Below are 21,536 nucleotides of genomic sequence, written 5' to 3' on the forward strand. Positions count from 1 at the left end.
GTAGAAGATGGCCCAAGTCCTTGGGCCCCTGCACTTGCATGGGAGACCTAGAAGAAGCTCCTGGCTCCTGGCTTTGGATCTGCACAGCTCTGGCTATTGTGGCCAATTGGGGAGTGAACCAACAGATGGAAGACCTATCTCTCTGCCTCTCCTCTCTCTGTGTAACTCTGAATTTCAAATAAATAAATAAATCTTTAAAAACAAATTGTCTAAATTTCAAGCACATCTCTGCACTGTTACCATCTCTGTTCTTTCTGATGCCATATCAAAAAGAAATAATTGTTGGATGCTTAAAGTTGATGCTTAGAGGAGAATATTCTAGGTTCTTGTGGAAGTCTGAAACAGAAACTTATTGATCATACAGATGGTAGTATGGCTATGTATTTTCTGTTGTCACATCAGAATTTTCCTATGTTTTCCCTTAATTACCTTCTGTTGGGCTCATCAAATTTTGAGTTTCAAAAATTGTATTTACTTCAGAAACAGAGATACAGAGGCTCAGAGAGCTCCCATCCACTTGTTTATTCCTCAAATGTCTACATGGCTGCCCAAATTAAAACCAAGTGCTGGGGATCTGGCTTTGTGGCATAGTGGGTAGGGCCACTGCACTGTTGAAATAAAAGATGAGATTGTTTTGCTGTAAGAATTTTTTTGAAATCCACACATACAAGGAGTTTTTGAGAAGTTCATTGATGAGGACAACATTGTGGCATAGCAGGTAAAGCCACTGCTAGGGACACTGCCATTACATATCAGAGTGTCATTTGGGTACCAGCTTCTCTGCTTCTGATCTAGTTCCCTGGTGGTATACCATGGAAGACAGCAGATGGCCTTGCCACCTATGTGAGGGACCCAGGTAAAGTTCCTGGCTCCCTGGTTCAGCCTGGACAAAATAACAGCCTTAGCAACATTTGGGATGTGAACCAGCAGATGAAAGATCTTTCACTGTCTGTCAGTCTGCCTGTCAAATAAATAAATAAACAATATTAAAAGTTAAAAAAGTGTCCATATGGACTTTTTAAGCTTTATTTTATTTATCTGAAAGGAAGAGTTAGAGAGAGAGAGGGAGAAACAGAGAGAGAAATCTTCCATCTGTTGCTTCACTCCCCAAATGGCTGCAACGGCTGGGGTTGGGCCAGACCAAAGGCAGGAGCTAGGAGCTTCTTTCCAGTCTTCCATGTGGGTGCAGGGGCCCAAGTCTATCCTCTGCAGCCTTCCCAGGTGCATTAACAGGGAGCTGGATTGGAAGTGGAGCAACCAGGACTTGAACTGGTACCCATATGGGATGCCAATGCCACAAGCCAGGGCTTTAATCCACTCACCACAATGCTGGACCTGGGTCCATATGGATTTAAAAATGTTTTTAGTCAGGTGAACTTATCTTTAATTCCACTTTCTGAAAAGTTGTTCTGGCCCAACCCCAGCAAGACACTTTGTTAAAAGTTTCCTTCTGACAGTTATGTCATAACATTCAAAATACAAGGGCTGTCAGAACTGGGGTACAATAAAAAAAGCTTCTGCAACTTACATATCTTGTAGCACCACTCCTCTTGAGAAGTTAGGCAAACCATCTTTTCAGCAAATACAATGAGTCTCCAGCATTTCTACCTAGCTTTCAGAGGTGGATGCCCAAGACATATGATGAATCTATATACCACCTTGGCTCTGGCTGACTTAGTTATTCCTGAAGAGTTTAATAGCCACCCACGTCCAAAGGTGGAAGCACATACACACTGGTAAGGTCATTGCAGGAGCAGATGGTAGAAACTGAGGCTGGAGGTGCTGGTACAGCCCTGTGGGAAGTTTTATTCCTCAGAGGCCAAATAGAGAGCTCCTTCAGGAGAAATCAGTGGAACAAGGACAGTCAGCATAGGAAGAGACAGAAACATTCTCTTCTCCCACTTACTACCTGTCACTTTCTCTTAAAATGGATACGGTATTAACAACATTTAGTTGCTGTGGTTTTTAAAAATCATGATCTAGTACTGCTCTGTTTCTTTTTATCCTGATAGATCATCCTTAGTGCCTGTGGTATCCTATTAGGAATCCCATCAATGACAGTATAGGCTATTCCCAATTCTTCATTAATCAATTCATTTGTTGATGCTTCAAATCTGAGCAGCTTCTTGGACAGGAGGCACACCACAAACTACAGCAGCGCCTAGTCAAAGGTGCTGGATGGTTGCCCCACCCTCCTGCTCCCAACTGCCAAAGGCCACAACCTTGTCAATGCAGGCACCTACAGATGCCCACAGCACTGAGGCTAGCCTTCCAACTGCTCCCTGGTGCGCTCCTGGCCAGCACCATGGTGGCCCCACTAGCCCATCACTGTGATCTCTTTACACAGTCAGAATTCCATTGTTCCTTTTCTTGCGGGGAAGGTTAGTTCTAGGTATATAAGGAAAACTTTTATAGAATATTTGCAATTACAAAATTAACACAGATGGAATGTATTTTCATTGTGATTTTTCTTACTGTCAGCATATGGAGCACAAAATAGGCTTCATCTTACATTAGAGACATGTAAAACACACCAAGAGAATGGATTCCCTATTTGCCTGTTTTGTGACCCAGAGCTGAAATGCTGAAGACAAATGCTCTGCAAAAGATATTGGTGTCATAAGACCATACTGTTATGTCCACCCAATGTGAGTAACAGCATCTGGACAATGCTCAGAGGACCCTGTACAGGGATGTGATGCTGGAATCTACAGCAGCCTCCCATGCTTGGGTGACACTCCCCAGTCATACCCAAATCTACCCATTTCATCCTATTTGGTAAGCAAGTAGCCACCTTATAAGGTGTAATTCTATTTAGGCATAGGATTTGAGTCCCTGAAGTATGTGAGTATCCACATTCTCCAGCAAAGGATTTAAACTGGCCCTTCTGTTGCACATCTCCTGATCCCAAGCCATCGTCTTTCAAAAAACTTGACTTAATGATGACAAATTTCTTCTTTCTTCCTTCCCCTCTTCCTCTCTCTCTCTCACCCCTCTCCCCCTTTTCTTGCTTTCATTGAAAGGAAGAGTTACAGAGAGCTCTTACATCTGCTGGTTCACTCTCCAAATGACCACAACAGCTGGGTGTGGGCCAGACTGAACCCAGGCACCTGGGACTCCATCTGGGTCTCCCCCACATGGAGGGCAGGGTCCCAAATATTTGAGCCATATTCTGTTTTCCCAGGTGCATTAGCAGAGAGCTGGATTGGAAGTGGAGCAGGCAGGACCCATTGTACACAGAGATTTAACCTGCTGGGCCACAATGCCAGCATAAAGTACAACTAGACTAGATTGTATTTGAGGAACTGCCTGCTGCAGTTGTTTCTCCTCAACCCTTTCCTAATTCGAATCAGTCCCTCCCTTGTGAGATCTCCAGGGCACCCCCACCCCACAAATGACCATATAACTACTCCCAGCTTTTCCAAACCTCCAGATGAAGTATAGGCAGGCAGTGTTTTTGTGTTGCCCACATGTATAAATACCCTCTTTTCAGTTGAGTTTCTGAAGAGGATAAATGCTTCCCCTCCTCCCTCAGTGCACTTGTCTGTCTCCCAGCCCCACAGTGCAGCAGGAATTGTAATATTCAGGGGACACGAGACCAGAACTGCCTGGCTCTAGACTGCTACACACGAAACAGAAGACTAGGAATACAGCGTGGGACTGAGAGCCCTTAGGAGGGATGAGGTGGAGTAGAGAGCTGGAATGCCAACCAGGGAAGAGACGTAATAATTCAGGGTGTGGGGAACCTCAGGCTGGCCACCTGTGAGAACCTCCTCATCTACATGGTTTGCAACAATCAGTGGACCACAAGTGTTACGAAAACAACCAGGTGAAACAGATGAAACAGAATGGACTCTGCATAAACAACTAGGAAGAACCAGGTGAAACAGATGAACTTTCGACCTGAGGCTATACGCGTCCTTTCATCTGATTGGACGATACCAGCATAAAGGGACATTGGGATCTGGGTGGGCTGGCGCGGCCGCGGTCCGGTGGCCGGGAGCCCAGCGTTGAGGTATCTTTCCCCTCCTAACAGGTTCCTGCGTTAGCCTCCGTGAGGTGGCCTCCAAGTTGGAGCCAGGAATAAAGCTGTGGTGGTGGAAGAAGCCCTCGCCTGAGCCTCTCAGGTCCGTCAGCGCCTTCCAAGTCGGAGGCTGGGACTAGGAGGAGTCAGCAGAGGTGCTGCGTGCTTCTCCCGGTTCGTCCTGCAGTCCCGATCCTGAGGAGAGTTGTTCAGACGTCAGACACCGGCATCTGCAGTCTCCATGGTAGGCTCTCCTGTGTGCATCCATCCTCCTTGTGTTCTGTTGTCACTGACTGTGCCGGTGTTTTATTTTTTGTCTACACTTTGTTGAAACGGGTTAGTCCCGTTAGTCGTGGAATCCTGGTCCGAGTCTGACCTCTATTTCCTTCTCTGACCCTCTTGGATACCCTTGTACATATTGACAGTCGTGTCTGGTGCTATAGTAGTTTTACTTGGATTTTAGTCATTTTATTGTCATTATCCTCCTTCATGTTGATCCTCAGTTTCATTTAAAGTTGCTGTGAAATTCTGTTTCGCAACCACAAGGTCCTCTGAGTTCTGATTTAGAGTTATTTTGAGTACTTAGATTGCCTTATATGTATTTGTTGTTAGCCTCTTTTTTTTTTTTTTTTTTGCATTTGTGACTCTAGACAGGACCCAAAGAAGAAACGACCATCTCTTCTCTGGGTTTTATGGAGACTTACTTTCCCCTTCTGTGTTAGCCTCTTAAAGCACTCTGTCAGCTCTAAAAGGGCACAGGAAAGGGTGAGCCTCTTACTTTCTAACATGTGGCTTTTCTCTTCACTTTGTCATTTATCTTGTGGTATAAATATTTTTTAATTTCCTATAATCCCAGTAATCTGTGTTTCTTTTAATGCCTGGCTTTTGGCACCACATCCAATAAATCATTTTCTGGACTGATGTCTTAGGGCTTTTTCCTGTTCTGTTAGTGCTTTTGTAGTTTTAGATTTTATGTTTGAGCATGAAATCTATTTTTAGTTATTTCATATAAATATTTAGATGTATCCAATTTATTTTAAATGTGGATGGCACATTTTTTTCAGCAGTATTCATTGAAGAGACTACGCTTACTACATTTTATATTCTTGGGACCTTATTTGAAAATCAGTTAACTGTCAATTCTTCAGTTTATTTCTGGGCTTTCCATCCTATTCCAGGGGTCAGCGTTTCTGTTTTTGTGCCAGCACCATGGTGTAGCTTGTTAATATATCTAGCTTTGGTGTTTTTGCTCAAGATTGTTTTGGCAATTCTTAGTCTTTTCTGTTTCCACACAAATTTTAATTTTTTTTTCTGTTTCTGTGAAGAATGACATTAAAATTTTGATTGGGATTGCATGAAATATCTACACTGTTTTGTGTGAGTAGGAAGGACATTTTAACAGTATTATTTTTCTGATCTATGAACATGGACTAGCTTTCCATTGTTTCTACTGTCATCAGTTTCCTTTATCCGTATGTCACACTTTTGAGTATACAGATCATTCTCCTTATTGGTTAATTCAATCATAAGTAGTTTTATTTTATGATGTTTAAATGAGGCTTTTATTTTAACTTTCTTTTTTTAAAGATTTATTTATTTATTTGAAAGGCAGAGTTACAGAGAGGCAGAGGCAGAGAGAGAGAGAGAAGTCTTCCATCCACTGGTTCACTCCCCAAATGGCTGCGGTGCCAGAGCTGGGCTGATCTGAAGCCAGGAGCCAGGAGCTTCTTCCAGGTATCCCAAGCAGGTGCAGGGACCCAGGGACCTGTGCCATCTTCTACTGCTTCTCAGGCCATAGCAGAAAGATGGATCGGAAGTTGAGCAGCTGAGACTGGAACCACTGCCCACATGGGATGCTGGCACTGCAGTCAGCAGCTTTCCCCCTAAACCACAGTGTGGCCCCCCACAATGTATTTTTAATTACTGCTTTAAACTCTGTCATTTCCTTTTCCTGCTGGTTTTCTTATTTAGTGTTTTGCTAATTTGTTGAGCTATAACATTAGGTAATTAAATTGTTTATTTGATATCTTCTTTTTTGTTGTGGTGATATTGTACTATATTTTGCTACATCCTATGTTTTGTATGCTGTGTTTCCTTATTTTCTTCAAGGTATTTTTAGCTTCCCTCTTAACTTTTTGTTTGATCCTGTAGTTTTTTTTAGGGTTGTATATGGCTTAGTTCCTACATATTTGTAAATTTTCTATTTTGTCAAAAACTAGAGTCAATTTGTTGGGTCAACAACAGGAGCCACTGTGCACTTGCTCCTCATGTGGGATTTCTGTCCTTAATGTACTGTACATTTTGATTTAATGCTATAACTAGTACTCAAACAGTATGTTTCACTTTGTGTTTCTATGTGGGTGCAAACTGTTGAAATCTTTATACTAAATTGATCTTCTGTATATAAAGAGAATTGAAAATGAATCTTGATGTGAATGGAAGGGGAGAGGGAGCGGGAGAGGGGAGGGATGTGGGTGGGAGGGAAGTTATGGGAGGGGGAAGCCATTGTAATCCATAAGCTGTACACTGGAAATATATATTCATTAAATAAAAGTTAAAAAAAAAAGAAAAGAAAAAAAATAAAATCAAGGATGAAGCAAAAAAAAAAAAAAAAGAAAGAAAGAAATTTACTCTGGCATCAGTGAGCTTTTTGCTAGCCATTCTGGTTTTGTCAAGATTGGTGTCACATTGTTTAGGTTTAAGCTCCTATCCTAAAGCACAAATTTGTCTTTAGGCAGAAAAAAAAATTATACAAAAAGAAAAACTTTTACTGTCATCACCAAGCCCAATATTTTATCTAGATTTTCGTCTGTTATCTCCCAGAAATGTCATAGTTTTGCACTGTATACTTGTACCTATGATCCATTTTGAGTTAATTTTTTGTGAAAGGTATAAGGTTGGTGTTTTTTCACATGGATGTTCTATAGTTCCAGCATCATTTGTTGAAACAATTATCTGTCAAATGAATCATTAAGAATGTTATAATATTAATGAGCTCCTATTACTTTAAAATTTTCAGTATATTTGTGAAATTTTTCTGTTCTGTTATTGTTTCTAGTCATTGTCTATAGTCCCACTAAATTAGAATCCTTTTGTTTTTTAATTGTCAAAGTTCTTATTTGGTGAAGTATTAAGCCTTTTTGCTCTAATGTAAATTTATAGTATATTATCTCAAAAAAAATAAAGGGAGAAGGAAGGAAGGTGGGAAGGAGAGAGGGGAGGGAAGAAGAGAGAGATGGAGGGAATATCATTATGTTCTTAAAACTGTGTCTACAAAGCATATTGTATCTGTTAAAAACTAACTAGCAATTAAATGAATTTTAAAAACAAAAAAACAAAAAAAATTTCTATTTTGTCTATTAATTTCTATTTTCAGACCACTAGGGTGTGAAATTATACTTGATGTGAGTTTAATCTTAAATTTGTTATTACTTTTGTGGCTTAATGTATGACCACATATATTCTATGTGTACGTTGGATGCCTTTTGATTTTAGTGTATTGTTCTTAGAGAAAATATTTTTTTTTTAGATTTATCCCAAAAGTTACCTCTAGCAATGTCAGAAGTACCTGTCCTTGGGAGCTTCCAGTCTTATCATGAGGTCTTTGATTCTAATAAATCTTGCTTTTAAATCTCAAAAAAATTACTTTTCTATTTATTTATTTGGGAGGCAGAGCTACAGAGAGGGAGAGACAGAGAGAAAGGTCTTCCATCTGCTGGTCCACTCCCCAAATAGCTGCAACAGCCAGAGCTGAGTCAATCTGCAGCCCGGAGCCAGGAGCTTCTACCAGGTCATCCGCAGGGGTTCAGGGGCCCAAGCACTTGGGCCATCCTCCACTGCTTTCCCAGGCCCTAGCAGAGAGCTGGATCAGAAGAGGAGCAGCCAGGACTAGAACTGGCACCCACATGGGATGCCTGCACCATAGGTGGAGTCTTATCTCACTACACCATAACACCAGCCCCCAAAATGTTTTATATATGTCTGGTAGGACCATTGGTTCCTAATGCATAATGCAGTCCCAATGTTTTATTTTTTTAATCCAGATGATCTATTGTTGAAAATGGGGATTTGAAATCCCTGCCTTTATTGTGTGATAGTCTGTTTTCCTTTAGATTTCTTACCTGTATTCCTGTGTTTTAGAGAGAGATATTCTGAATTTAGGTGTGTGTATAATTTTATATCCACTTGATAAACTGATACTTTATCACTATACAGTGACCTTTGTCTCTGTTACAGCTTTGGCCTAAAGTCTGATTCAGTTGATCTAACTTATAGTTAGCTCTGATTGTTGCTTTTCATTTACATTGATTATCTCTTTCCATCCCTTCACTTCCAATCTTAATTGTCCTTTAAAGTAAAGCGGTTCACTTGGCTAATCCTACGCCTGTGCGCTGGCACCCCGGATTCTAGTCCCATTTGGGGTGCTGGATTCTGTCCTGGTTGTTCCTCTTCCAGTCCAGCTCTCTGCTGTGGCCCAGGAGGGCAGTGGAGGATGGCCCACATTCTTGGGCCCTGCACCCACATGGGAGACCAGGAGGAAGCATCTGGCTCCTGGCTTTGAATCAGCGCAGCCCACAAGCTGTAGCATCCATTTAGGGGGTGAACCAACGAAAAGAAGACCTTTCCCTCAGTCTCCCTCTAACTCTGCCCGTCAAAAAAAAAAATTAAAAAATTAAAGTAATGAGTCTCCTGTATCCTCTATATAGTTATATCTTTATTTTTTGTTTTATTATCCATCCATTGTTTGCCTTTTATTTAAAGAGTTCATTTACATTCAAAATAATTATTAAGAGGTGAGGAATTATTACTATTTTATTGATATTATTGTTCTATAAATTCATCTTTTTTTCATCTCTAGCCTATATCCTTTGTGACTTGATGACTTTCTATAGTGATATACTTTGAATCTTTTAAAAATCTTTTTGTTTTCTCTGAGGGTATTTCAAGAAGTTAATGAAATTAGAATTAAAATATGTTTATTTTGGTGAAAAATATTTTGAAATTTTTGCATAGCATTTTGAAATTACACATTTTCCTGAACTTTTTTTTATTTAACTTTTATTTAATGAATATAAATTTCCAAAGTACAGCTTGTGGGTTACAATGGCTTCCCCCTCCCAAAACTACCCTCCCACCCACAACCCTCCCCTTTCCTGCTCCCTCTCCCCTTCCAATCACATCAAGATTCATTTTCAATTCTCTTTATATACAGAAGATAAGTTTAGTATATATTAGGTAACGATTTCAACAGTTTGCCCCCATATAGCAACACAAAGTGAAAAAAAAATACTGTTGGAGTACTAGTTATAGCATTAAATAACAGTGTACGGCACATTAAAGACAGAGATCCTACATAATATTTTTTTAAATTAATTTTCTATGCCATTTCCAATTTAACACCAGGTGTTTTTTTTTTTTTTTCATTTCCAATTATCTTTATATACAGAAGATCGATGCAGTATATAATTAGTAAAGATCTCATCAGTTTGTACCCACGCAGAACCACAAAGTGTAAAAATACTGTTTCAGTACTAGTTATAGCATCACTGCACATTGGACAACACATTAAGGACAGATCTCACATGGGATGTAAGTACACAGTGACTTCTGTTGCTGACTTAACAATTTGACACTCCTGTTCATGGCGTCAGTAGTTTGCCTAGTGGTTTCCCTAATTCTTCTATTAAAAAAAAGAGCACTCATAGCTGCTACTTTAAGTTGAGAGCCTTAATTCTGATATCATTCACAGACTATCCTTTTACTCCCCCTCCTACATTTTATGTTGGAATGTCACATTTTCACCTTATACTTTGTATCATTTAGGAAATATTGCAGCTATAGTATTTTATTTATTTAAGAAGTAGAGAGATAGATGGAGAGAGGTAGAGACAGAGAAAAAGGTCTTCTGTGTGCTGGTTCACTCCCAAAATGGCCACAACAGCTGGAGCTGGGGCGATCTGAAGCCAGGAGCCAGGAGTTTCTTCCAGGTATCTCATGCAGATGCAGGGGCCCAGGCACTTCAGCCATTTTCTACTGCCTTCCCAGGCCATAGCAGAGAGCTGGATTGGAAGCAGATCAGCTAAGACATGAACCCGAGACAAGAACTGGTGTCGACATGGGATGTCAGGGCCACAGATGGAGGCTTAGCACACTGTGCCATAGCTTCAGCCCCTGTAGAGTGTCTTTTAACCTTTTACTAGTGATACAATTTATCAGTCCTCCATCATTACAATATTAGTGGTTTGAATCTGATACTGTATACACACTGGCTAATGAGCTTTGTATTTTCACATGATTTCTTTTTATTTATTTTTATTTTGAAAGGTAGAGTTATAGACAGTAAGAGACAGAAAAAAAGGTCTTCCTTCTGTTGGTTCACTCCCCAATTGGCCACTATGGCCAGCGCAGCACCGATCTGAAGCCAGGAGCCAGGTGCTTTTCCTGGTCTCCCATGTGGGTGCAGGGGCCCAAGCACTTGGGCCATCCTCCACTGCCCTCCTGGGCCACAGCAGAGAGCTGGACCGGAAGAGGAGCAATCAGGACTAGAATGCGATGCCCATATGGGAAGCCAGCACCGCAGGTGAGGATTAGCCAAATGTGCCATGATGCCGGCCCCTCACATTGATTTCTTTATACTGGTTAGTATCCTCTTCCTTTCCCTTGAAGAATTTCCTTTAGCAGTTTTTCCAGTGAATGGTGATAAACACCTTTATCATTTTTTTTAACTTTTATTTAATGAATATAAATTTCCAGTATACAGCTTATGGATTACAATGGCTTCCCCTTCCCATAATTTCCCTCCCACCCGCAACCCTCCCCTCTCCCGCTCCCTCTCCCTTTCCATTCACATCAAGATTCATTTTCAATTCTATTTATATACAGAAGATCAATTTAGTATAAAGATTTCAACAGTTTGCACCCACATAGAAACACAAAGTGAAACATACTGTTTGAGTACTAGTTATAGCATTAAATCAAAATGTACAGTACATTAAGGACAGAGATCCCACATGAGGAGCAAGTGCACAGTGGCTCCTGTTGTTGACCCAACAAATTGACACTCTAGTTTATGGCGCCAGTAACCACCCTAGGCTGTCGTCATGAGTTGCCAAGGCTATGGAAGCCTTCCAAGTTTGCCAACTCTGATCATATTTAGACAAGGTCATAAAAGACAGGTTGAGGATAGTAACCAATGATCCTAAGAGTGGCCTTAACCAGGTCTGAACAATTATACAGCATTAAGTGGGGAAGAGGACCATCTGTACACACAGGTTGGGAGTAGAGCCATTGGTGGTAGAGTAGAGGTTATGATTACAAAGGAATGAGGCCCAAGTGCCCTAGACAAGGTCTAGAACAAAGGACAGAGTCATTATTAGAGGAGCTAAGAAAGGTGCTGTCTAAGCTACAAGTAATTTTTCTGATTGAGAGGCAAATAGAACCTGATAGAAGGGGCTTGATAATAATCTGTTGGGCTTTAGGCCTTGTAAGTTAAGAGGCCCAGACCTATCTATCTCTTCACATGGGGTATATCCTAAGGGAGGTGTGAACCTCCTAGGGGAAGGCACTCTGTTGACTTTCATTACTTGGCTGGCCTGGGAGGAGAGCTGGCCAGGTAAAGGCAGGGGGCATCTCTAACAAGAAATGTACAGTTCTGCCTGCAATGTTGCTGACCCTACTTGGCTGTCCCCTCAACTGCAGTGGTCACTTTGGAAGTTGGGCTGAGTGAGGGGCTTTTCAGCTTGGAGCCAATAAGATCTGTGGCTCTGACCTGGGCATCCTTCGATTCCAGGGCAGGTCCATTTCCAGTGATCCAACTCTTGGCAGAGCTGCCAGGGCTCTTCACAAGCTGACTTCTGCTGAAGCCCAGGCTTACCACATTGAAAGCCACTGCAGTGGACTGGCCTGTTGGGTCTCCTTGAGGGCAGATCACTGTACAGATCAGCCATTAATAGGCCTGCCACCCATTGCTTCTGATGCCTAGCTTTCTTTTCCTCCTGGTTTGTGTTAAAGCAGACCAGAGGATGCAAGTCAAGGGAGTGCCCATGTCCCATCTCTAATCTTTGGTGGCCTGAACTACAAGTCTATAGTCACAGGCATGTTCTGTAGTAGTTTTTCTAAGGTAGACAATGCCCATGAGGAAAATTATATTCTCACTTTAAAACTTTCTTTCCCTTTGGTCTGAAAGGGAGGTTTTTTTTTTTTTTCTACTTACTGTATACTTCGCTGATGGCGATGTGAATCTAGCTATGAGATTATTAGTTAAGTTCTTATTTTGGCTATGCTATTACAGAAAAATGTTAGCCATCTCTTATAAGGTCTAAAGATTAAATTGTGATCTTTAGACCTTTATCATTTTTTGTTTGAATAAAGTTTCTTTATTTTCCAGTTTTGAAATACAGAATCACTGAAAATAATACATTGATTCACATTTTCTTGTTTACTTCTTTTAGGACTTTGAATAAACCATACCACTCCCTCTGGACTGCAAAGTTTGTGCTGAAAAATATATTAACAGTCTTATTACAGTTCCGTTGTACACAGTGAGTTGTCTTTCCAACACTACTCTCCAAATTATCTCTTTCTTTAAGTGAAGAGCCAATTTTTCAAACCTTCCTTTTAATGTAAAATGTAAAAATGTGCATTTCCTTCCCTGACCCTCTATCCTCCACCCTCCTTTCTTTACTCTTAACCCAAAATGTACCCATTTCCTTTCTTCAAAAGTTTCAGAGCAGGAATCTTGCATCTCTTGTGCTCGTGTCACAGCCCTATGCTCCTGCCCCAGGCCCTGACTTGCTCTGACACACAGCAGCAGCAGCAGGGATGGTGCTGTGCCTCTTGTCCACTGGATCTGCTGAAAGTTACTCCCTGTCTGAAATTTTCCTGGGTAAGGTACCCTGCACTGGTTTATTCATGCTGGATTCATCCCAAGGGTTAGGGAGGTGGGGGGTGATATTGAGGCCTGAGTTTCTGAGGGATCCTTGCTTCTTCAGGGCAGTCTCTTCCTAAGGAGACATGTCTGGGGCAGGGCAGGGAGGCAGGAAGCACAATAGGAAAGGGGTAAATGGAATGTTTGAAAAAGGTGTTGAAAGTACACCAGCAGTTTGGGGGAGTTTCATACAGATATACTTGCTGGCCAAGGATGGTAACTGCCCTTTGGAGAGCTCAGATACATGCATGGGACAGGACTAGGATATCCTTGGTGACCCTGGTATTCTAGCATTCATGCTATTCAGTCACACCCTGGCATTGAATACAGGGATCAACATCCCAGTATCATGTCTCTAGAAGGAAGAATCTCAGTGTTTAACAGCCTTCTCTCCAAAACCTACACATATCCTCTCCAGGGTGAGTCTTCGTCACAATCTTTCTTGTGTTGTGGTCCTCCTTTTCTCCTGGGCATTCCCCTTTTGTTCTCCCTCCTCTTGGTGAAAAGTGACTTTCACCTGTGTCCTTCCCATGACTGTCATTAAGATGGTTATTGTACAAGGCTAAGTCAGAGACTCTTTGTGTGCTCAGTTGTATAGACATGTAGATGGCACCTGACTCTTAATGAATAGAGCTCCCCTCCACATGCCAAGGCTGCTGTGGCAGTGTTGGTATGGGTTAAACAGAACCCTCCAGCTTGCATCTCCTGTTCCCAGCCCTTAAACCATTGTCACTTTTCTGTGTTTTTACATTTCCATCAGACCCTAGAACTTTTGTTTTCATTTTGAAAGGGAAATGAGTTTATTGAGAAGGCTGAGGACACAGGTATCACATAACAGTTTAGCTCAGTTGCTCTATACTTTCAGGTGCAATGGAGAAGTCATTTGGGACATAGACTCCTAGGAGTACTCTCTCATCTGGCCTTGTACTAGGCATGCACTTTGTCATCTCTTTCCCTTACATGTCTGTTCCCCCTTAATCTGTCCTCAAAGCCTATGGCAACTTCATTAGGGTGCATGATGTGTTAGAGTAAATGTCCCTTTGTCTATAGCACAGTCTTTAGCACAGGAATGCCCCTGGCCAGAATGTCCTCACTGTAGGCATATTACAGCCTTATTGGCGAGAATGCACATGTTCTTGTTAGAATGTGACAAAAAGTAGACATGCTCAGACATCAGGTAACAGCACTGGAAACAGCAATCTAAAGTCACTTGAAGTCATACTTAGTGGTCCATCCTGTTTTACCTGCTCTTAAGTGGAGTCACTTCAAAAAGACCCACATATCTCCTACCACTTATCTCCCAGATACTTTTGAGGTCTCAGAATGAAGAGATGTATTCTTCAGGTTTTCATTGTTGTTGCTAGGGCTTGAGACACAGCACCCCTAAAATGATAGTAGGAAACCAGAATACACTGCCCCAACATTCACTGCTCTTCAATATTATGTGCTGATTATTCTGGGAAACTGTAAGCACCAAGAAACTGTGCAGTGTGCTTTGTTAATAAAAGTTTACATCTATAAAAATATTAGAATTATTATCCTATTATTCTAGTAGTAGACTAGTATTAGTAGTATTCTAACAAACATTTCAGGAAGAAGGGGCTCTGGACAAGCATTACTACCAAAGAGGGTTTTTATCTATTTTGAGCCTTTAGCTGCTGACACATTAGATTGTGAGTCAGTTCTATGTCCTTTCCAATCAGATTACATTAGAATTACATACTTCAGTGCAGTAAGAGATTCCTTTTATATATTGCTCACAGATGCTACATTCTTTTTTATAATATATGTTATAAAAAAAGGCAGGCTATACTTGTATATGTGGACTAAACATATGGAAATATTACCCACAAAATGTGGCTCTTATAGTCTGCAGCTTTGTAATGTAGAATTTTAAGGAGCTCCTGTATGGCAAAGACTTTAGCTTGGGAAGTTTAGTGTAAGACTCAAATTCTGTGCTTAGCTTCTTGGAGGAGGCCTACTATGGGCCTGTGTTTCAAAAGACAAAGTCTATCATGCAGAATTCAATGGATGTGCTTTGAATTAGCCTCCAGCACTTCACTTTAGCCATGGACACACTCATTGCGTTTCCTTTAGAAAGAAGGAAGGTAAATATCAAGAGTTTACTGCTTGCAAAGCTTTGTCTTACCCTATTAGTGTTTGTGGTGAACTTCTGGTGATTTATGAAGTGATTCTGTGAAAGTTCTATGAGTATTTATAGGGAATAAGTCTTGTAGGTTTATATGTACACATACACACAATCAGAACATTCCTTTAGCTCTTTTTCTCAAGACTCAAGACTACTATGGTAAAGTGATCTGATTATGGACTTAGTGAATAAATGTAACTCATTGTTATTGGATGCTGTTTTGATGTCATAGCCATGCTTTTCCATTAATTTTAATTTCCCCACTATACTGTGCTTTTCAAGAGGTCTGTTCGCTTAAGAATAAGCCTAATGACTGAAAGGATATACTGGATTTGGGACTCGATCAAGACAGCACTGTGATCATCTCAGAGTGGGAGGCAGCTACATATAGCCTGTGAGCAGTGCATGATGAGAAAGATGTGGAGGCACCCTTTGGTCAGCTCCTTGTATGCATGTCATTGTCTGCTACTTTAGATCCACTCATGTGTGAGCTCTGCTGAGAGGGAAATACTCTGTAGTCAACTGGAACTCATTCAGCCAAAACCTTGATTTTTGCATCCCTACTACCTATTGACTGGACTTCTATGTGCATATTTTGAGCTTAACTATACCTCTATTATCTCATTCAGATAGTAAGAACTAGATAAAGAGAGTACAGATTATGATCAATGATCACTGTTAGTAAGCAGCCAAAATATGATTTAAATTAGGATCTGGGGCAGGCATTTGGCCTGGTGGTTAAGATGGTACCTGAGACACCTAAATCCCATGTTAGAGTGTCTAAGTTTGAGTCTTAGTTCTCTCCAAATTCCAGCTTTCTGCTGATGCACACCTATCATTGATTTCTCACTGCCCCATTTGGAGACCCGAATTGAGTTCATGGCTCCCAGATACAGCCTGGCCCATCCCTGGCCATTATAGTCATTTGAAGAGTGAACCACCCAATGGGACTCCCTCCCTCTCTCTATCTGAAGCTCTCTGTCCCTCAAGTAGATTAATTAATATAATTTTAAAAATACAAACATTAAGGTCTGCTTAGCTTTCTAAAAAATATTTATTTATTTGTAAGTCAGAGTTATACAAAGAGAAGGGGAGACAGAGATTGTCTATCCACTGGTTCACTTAGCACATGATTGCAATGGCTAGAGCTGGGCCAGACCAAAGCTGTCGGAGGCCACCCGACAAACCACACAGAGACGCAGCACTCAGTCAATTCATCACCACATTTATTGCCTCATCGTGTTCCAGGCCAAGGTAGGGGGCCCAGTGATGAGGATCTGGAGGCCATCTCCCTGGGGAAACTTTTCAACCTCCAGCCCCGAGCACACAGAAAGACAAGGATATATACCCCAGGCCCCATACAGATAACATTCATTGTGTGCAATCATGCATAGCACAGGAACAAAACAAGTTTACAAGGTAGCAAAGATCAGGGTACAAGCTCTGCTGATAGAGCAAAGAACATCATAAACCTTCATCAGAAGTCACATCCTGCCTGCAGGAATGTGGGACAAAGAGTCTTGTGCCTTCAGAACAATAAGCACAGGAAACATGATTAGATAAGGGACAGCCTCAGCCTGCTGTATCTTATGTCGGGCCAGGGCCACTAGCCCTGACACAAAGCATGGAGCCAGGAGCTTCTTTCAGGTTTCTCATGTGGATGCTGGAGGCCAAGCACTTGGGTTGTCCTCTACTGCATTCTGAGGTACATTAGCAGGGAGCTGGATCACAAGTGGGGCAGGTGGCAGCTAAACCTGCTGTGCAACAATGCCAGCCCTGATCTGTTTAATATTTAAACTTGAGTTGTTTGGGGGCCATAGGTAAGCCTTAAAAGCAAAAGTGTTAATTTAAAAAAGCTGTGGATGTATTTGAAAAGCTGGAAATTAGAAGACTAAGCACATTGATCTGTATAAGATCTGCAGCTGCGAAGGATGATAGGCTGAGTGAACAATCAACTTCTCTTGACTCTTGTTAAAATTTTGAGCTGGTGGCCGGTGCTGCAGCTCAATAGGCTAATCCTCCACCGGTGGTGCCAGCACCCTGGTTTATAGTCCCGGAGACCAGGAGAAACACCTGGCTCCTGGCTATGGATCAGTGTGGTGCACCAGCTGCAGCAGCCACTGGGGGGTGAACCAACGGAAAAAGGAAGACCTTTCTCTGTCTCTCTCTCTCACTGTCTATTCTGCCTGTCAAAAAAATTTTTTTTTGAGCTGGAAGGTACTTACAGACAATTGACACCTTTTTTTTTTTAAATTTGAGACAGAGAGATAAGAGAAACAGAAACACAGAAGTCTCCCTCCTTCCAACCCAACTTACATATAAATTTCTGCAGTGCACAGGCCAAGGACTGAAAACACAGTCCTTCTCTTCCATGTAAGTGGCAGAGACAGAATTAAATGAGCCCTAACTTGGTGTCTCCTGGGGTGCGCATTAGCAGGAAGCTGGAGGTGGGAGCCAAGACAGTATATGAACTCAGGTAACCTAACATGGGACAAGGACATCTTAAACCTATATCTTAATCACTAGGGCAATCACTAGATCAAATGCTCCAACTAGATCCTCGATCTCAGGAGGCCAGAAGTGTCATGGTTTATATTCTTATGACAATGAGGACAATCAGGATGCAGGGAACTGTAAAATCCAAAAATAACAAGGATGATCTCTGTAAATCCTGTACCAGAGAGAACACTCTTCAGGGTGGTATGAGTGCCATTTATAACAAAATGTAGCTGAATTTGCCAACATTGTGTACTCTTTTTTAAAATTAATTAATTTTTTGACAGGCAGAGTTAAACAGTGAGAGAGAGAGAGAGACAGAGAAAGGTCTTCCTTCCATTGGTTCAACCCCCAAATGGCCACTATGACCGGTGCACTGCACCGATCCAAAGCCAGGAGCCAGGTGCTTCCTCCTGGTCTCCCATGCAGGTGCAGGGCCCAAACACTTGTGCCATCCTCCACTGCCTTCCCAGGCCACAGCAAAGAGGTGGACTAGAAGAGGAGCAACCGGGACAAGAACCCGGGGTGCTGGTGCTGCAGGCAGAGGACTAGCCAAGTGAGCTGTGGCATTGGCCAACATTGTGTACTCTTAAAATGGCTTCACAAATTTATTTATTTATTTATTTATTTTTGACAGAGTGGATAGTGAGAGAGAGACAGAGAGAAAGGTCTTCCTTTTTGCCGTTGGTTCACCCTCCAGTGGCAGCTGTGGCTGGTGCATCGTGCTGATCCAAAGCCAGGAGCCAAGTGCTTCTCCTGGTCTCCCATGTGGGTGCAGGGCCCAAGCACTTGGGCCATCCTCCACTGCCTTCCCGGGCCATAGCACAGAGCTGGCCTGGAAGAGGGACAACTGGGATAGAATCTAGCACCCTGAATGGGACTAGAACCCGGTGTGCCGGCGCCGCAAGGCAGAGGATTAGCCTGTTAAACCACGGCGCTGGCCGGCTTCACAAATTTAAATAGATTTTTCTGTAAAATAAATATCAATTAATTAGTCTTATTTAAATGCTGCAGTTTATATAATCTTCATAATACACTTTATATAATCTTCATGATACTCTGTTTAAAATATATGATGATGATATCATCTTATATATTTCTATACTGTAGAAAATGTAGATATTTGTTATAGATAACACATTTCAGAATGTATTTTGGCCTTGTGTAAGGAAATACTGTTTAACCTGAAGGTGTTATAGTTTAAGTAGTTTATTTTTTGAAAGATTTTATTTACTTTTTTAAGAGGTAGAGATACAGAGATAGAGGGAGAGAGAGAAAGGTTTTTCATCTGCTGGTTCACTCCTCGAATGATCACAATGGCTGGGGCTGGGTTGATCTGAAGCCAGGAGCCAGGAGCTTCTCTTCCAGGTTTCCCACATGGATGCAGGGGCCCAAGCACTTGGGACATCTTCCACTGCTTTTCCAGGCCATAAGCAGAGAGCTGGATAAGAAGTAGAGCAGAGCCGGTGCCGTGGCTCACTAGGCTAATCCTCTGCCTTGTGGCACCGGCACACCAGGTTCTAGTCCCGGTCAGGGCGCCAGATTCTGTCCCGGTTGCCCCTCTTCCAGGCCAGCTCTCTACTGTGGCCTGGGAGTGCAGTGGAGGATGCCCCAAGTGCTTGGGCCCTGCACCCCATGGGAGACCAGGATAACCACCTGGCTCCTGCCATCGAATCAGCGTGGTGCGCCGGCCGCAGCGTGCCTACCGCAGCAGCCATTGGAGTGTGAACCAATGGCAAAGGAAGACCTTTCTCTCTGTTTCTCTCTCTCACTGTCCACTCTGCCTGTCAAAAAAATAAATAAATAAAAAATTTAAAAAAAAAAGTAGAGCAGCCAGATATGAACCAGCACCCATATGAGATGCCAGTGCCACAGGTGGAGGCTTAGCCTACAATACTACAGTGTCAGCCCCTCAAAGTAGTTTATATAAGAAGTTTGGTTGTCTTCATAATTCTACTTAGTGAGAATATATATACTTAGTGTGTATATATATTTTACATCTTTTGCTTTTAGCTGCTTAACTTTTAAAGCCCTCTAGTTGGTTTGTGGAAGAATTAAGCAGTTCTGTTCAGTCACCACTGCTCCCTGGGCTGTTGGGTGGTTTTCATCTCTTTTGGTCTCAGCAAGTGGAAAGAACCAAAACACTCCTCCCTCTGTAACTCTGGAGGCCTCTTAGTCAAAGTCAGTTTCTCCCAATGGGAAGCTTCTGGTCAGTTCTGCTCTTGCCCATATTATCCAATAGCTCAGTGATCCTGCTAAAGTGCTTTGTTGTGGGACATTCTCTTTGACATTTCCCTCTCTGTATTAAAAATGACAAGGCAATGAATGCCTTACATATTACTCATTTACAAAGAGACCTGAGGTGTATAAGGCAGGGGATCTTGATATCAGGAAGTCAGATAGGCTCGTTTACAAAATAAGGATTGATGTAAATATTGAGGTTTATTGGATTTCTAAAAAAAGATAATTTATTTGAAAGTCAGTTACAGAGAAAGAGGGAGAGACACAGAGATCTTCTATATGCTGGTTGACTCCCTAGATGGGTGCAACAGCCAGTGGTGAGTCAGGCTGAAGCCAGGAGCAAGGAGCTTATATTGTGTCTTCCATGTGGGTGGAAGGGGCTGAAACACCTGGGCATCTTCTGCTTTTCCTAGGTAATTAATAGAGAGCTGCATCAGAAGTGAAAAAGCTGGGGCATGAACTGGCACCCATAAGTGATGCTGGCATAGCAGGCAGTGATGCTACTTGCTACCCCACAACACCAGACCCCAAAATACTGATTTTTGATAGAGATTCTTTTGGATATTTTATTCCCTGTCTTCCCCCACCCTTTATTCTCTTACACATATGTTTCAGGTAGATTATGTTTAGAAGATAATCCTACTATGATTTATTTCTAGTAAGGATTGTTTATCAGGATTAATAAATTTTAATGGTTTTAAGAAATTTTTTTCCATTTATTAAATTTTTATTTAATGAATATAAATTTCCAAAGTACAGCTTATGGGTTACAATGGCTTCCCCCTCCCATAACTTCCCTCGCACCCGCAACCCTCCCCTTTCCCACTCCCTCTCCCCTTCCGTTCACATCAAGATTCATTTTCAATTCTCTTTATATACAGAAGATCAGTTTAGTATATATTAGGTAAAGATTTCAACAGTTTGCCCCATATAGCAACACAAAGTGAAAAAACTACCGTTGGAGTACTAGTTATAGCATTAAATAAGAGTGTACAGCACGTTAAAGGCAGAGATCCTACATAATATTTTTTTAAAATTAATTAATTTTCTATGCCATTTCCAATTTAACGCCAGGTTGTTTTTTTCATTTCCAATTATCTTTATATACAGAAGATCAATTCAGTATATAATTAGTAAAGACCTCATCAGTTTGTACCCACACAATTACATGCAACTGAAAGACCACATTATAAAGAAATTGGGTACTATTTTAATTCTAAGAATTAATAAAGTAACCTAATATGCAGTGATGAAGTTAAGAATCCAGCAAAGAGAGAGGCAGCAAGATGGCGGAATAGGCAGGAAGCACACTTAGTCCGGGGGGAGAGAAAGTTTAATATAAGTGGAGATACTGCAGGGTCAAGGAAGAGTAGGGGATGAAACAGCAGAGGAAACTCTTCCGGAACTAGTGATTCACAGTGGACCTGCGTGGAGAGCGTGGGAGCCCAAGTTCGGGACACCAGCGGCAGACTCAACGCACCAGCGCTGGAACGCGAGGTGAGCCGAACCTCCATAGCCCGAGATACCAGCAGGCAAGCGGAAAGAGGAGGCTAGAGGGAACGAGGCTTGAAACTCCACGGGGAAAAGTTCACCAGGCTAACTAGAAGAGAGAGAAAAAAAAATAAAAAAAGTGACTTATACGGACACAAGTTTCTCTCTCTCCGCTCACCTCTCACAGGCGAGCAAGACAGAGCAGGCGC

The 21,536-nt window shown here is 41.8% G+C and overlaps 1 non-coding gene and 1 pseudogene across 1 annotated transcript; both read right to left on the minus strand.

Annotated features, from left to right (window-relative positions):
* Window positions 1–1,674: 1,674 nt before the first annotated feature.
* On the minus strand, window positions 1,675–1,889 carry LOC133755324 (phosphatidylinositol N-acetylglucosaminyltransferase subunit Y-like; annotated as a pseudogene).
* A 2,771-nt stretch (window positions 1,890–4,660) lies between these two features.
* Window positions 4,661–4,781, minus strand: LOC133755354 (small nucleolar RNA SNORA26). The gene has a single exon (XR_009865373.1). It is a non-coding gene; the product is annotated as a small nucleolar RNA SNORA26 (small nucleolar RNA).
* Between the last annotated feature and the right edge of the window lie 16,755 nt (window positions 4,782–21,536).

Source organism: Lepus europaeus, unplaced genomic scaffold (genome assembly GCF_033115175.1).
Source record: "Lepus europaeus isolate LE1 unplaced genomic scaffold, mLepTim1.pri SCAFFOLD_3_1, whole genome shotgun sequence".
NCBI lineage: Eukaryota > Metazoa > Chordata > Mammalia > Lagomorpha > Leporidae > Lepus > Lepus europaeus.